The following is a 1,162-nucleotide window of genomic DNA, read 5'->3' as shown; positions in this document are numbered from 1 at the left end:
CAAAAACTATAGAGTCAGTGTTAACTTTTCTGAACTTTTACAGCCTCTGTTACAACAATTTGGAGTGTGTTACATTTAGTTCACATAAAACAAATAGAATTAAGTTCATCAAGTTTTTATCGCATATTCATTATTCATATCTTCATATTTCCCAGGAACTTGTTTTAACCACCCCAGTATAATTTATTCTGTTCAGACTTAAGGCTGCATTTATTTCCCGGTGTATTGGCTTTTCCTTCACTGTTGCGTAGCAACGCTGATGTCATCGCTGTTTTTCAGGTGCATGGTTCAAATTCAGCCAATGGGATTCATCATCAGGAGTCCAGAAACCCTCAAGATGTTGGTATTTCCTTCAAATCTTTTCTTATTTATTGATATGATTCCAACTTGTCAGTTTTAAAACCTTTCCTCCCTTTTGTTTGATGTTCTCCAGGAACAACACTGATCTGAGCAAAGCAGCACGACGTAACAACAAAACAAAAAAAGACGTTTCTCCTGATCTTCTGCTGCGACACAGAGAGCAACATTTCAGTTCACACTCGGAACCAAAACAGAAAAATCTGAATTTGAAAGTGTCGTTGCAGGAAGCATCTAATAGCCAATCACGTTAAAGTTGTAAAAACATGTTGAAGTAGATGGACGTGAACATGACACATGGTACACAGTGGTACAAACTGTTGGGAACGACAGATGAAACAGATGAAACCTGTGAGGCTTCACAGTCAATGGAACCGTTTGACAATTCAGAATCTGGATCATCCGTGGAGAACCACACCAAGAACTGGGTCTCAGTTGCTTTGTTTCTTTTATTTATTACTTTTAATTTTTTTATTGCTCCTCTGCCTCGGTGATGTTAATACAAATAATAATCAAACGTGCTGCAGCTGAGAGGTTTCCTTCAGCAGCACTAGGGAGGGATTATGCTGACATCACGCGTCACCTGACCAGAGGCCCGACGTCCTAACTCATCACGCTGTTCACATCTTTGCTTTCGCGTAGCAGTATGTTGACAGAGTGATAACAGTGAAGTATTTTCTCGTTCATTCACATCTAATTGACTTTATTCCACCTTAAACCTTATCAGTGAAAATGTGCCGGTGATGTTTACTGTGGATTATGCATTAAATGTTCAAGGTCCAGTGTGTAGGTTGCACCAACTTTT

At 39.2% G+C, this 1,162-nt stretch overlaps 1 long non-coding RNA gene across 1 annotated transcript; it reads left to right on the top strand.

Annotated features, from left to right (window-relative positions):
• Window positions 1–27: 27 nt before the first annotated feature.
• Window positions 28–472, top strand: LOC112486632 (uncharacterized). Its single transcript, XR_003049147.1, has 2 exons — window positions 28–339; window positions 434–472. It is a non-coding gene; the product is annotated as an uncharacterized LOC112486632 (long non-coding RNA).
• The last annotated feature ends 690 nt before the right edge of the window (window positions 473–1,162 follow it).

Source organism: Cynoglossus semilaevis, unplaced genomic scaffold (genome assembly GCF_000523025.1).
Source record: "Cynoglossus semilaevis isolate Cse_v1.0 unplaced genomic scaffold, Cse_v1.0 C19157744, whole genome shotgun sequence".
NCBI lineage: Eukaryota > Metazoa > Chordata > Actinopteri > Pleuronectiformes > Cynoglossidae > Cynoglossus > Cynoglossus semilaevis.
Note: the sequence above shows the minus strand (reverse complement) of the source record. Positions and strands in the feature narration are given on the sequence as shown.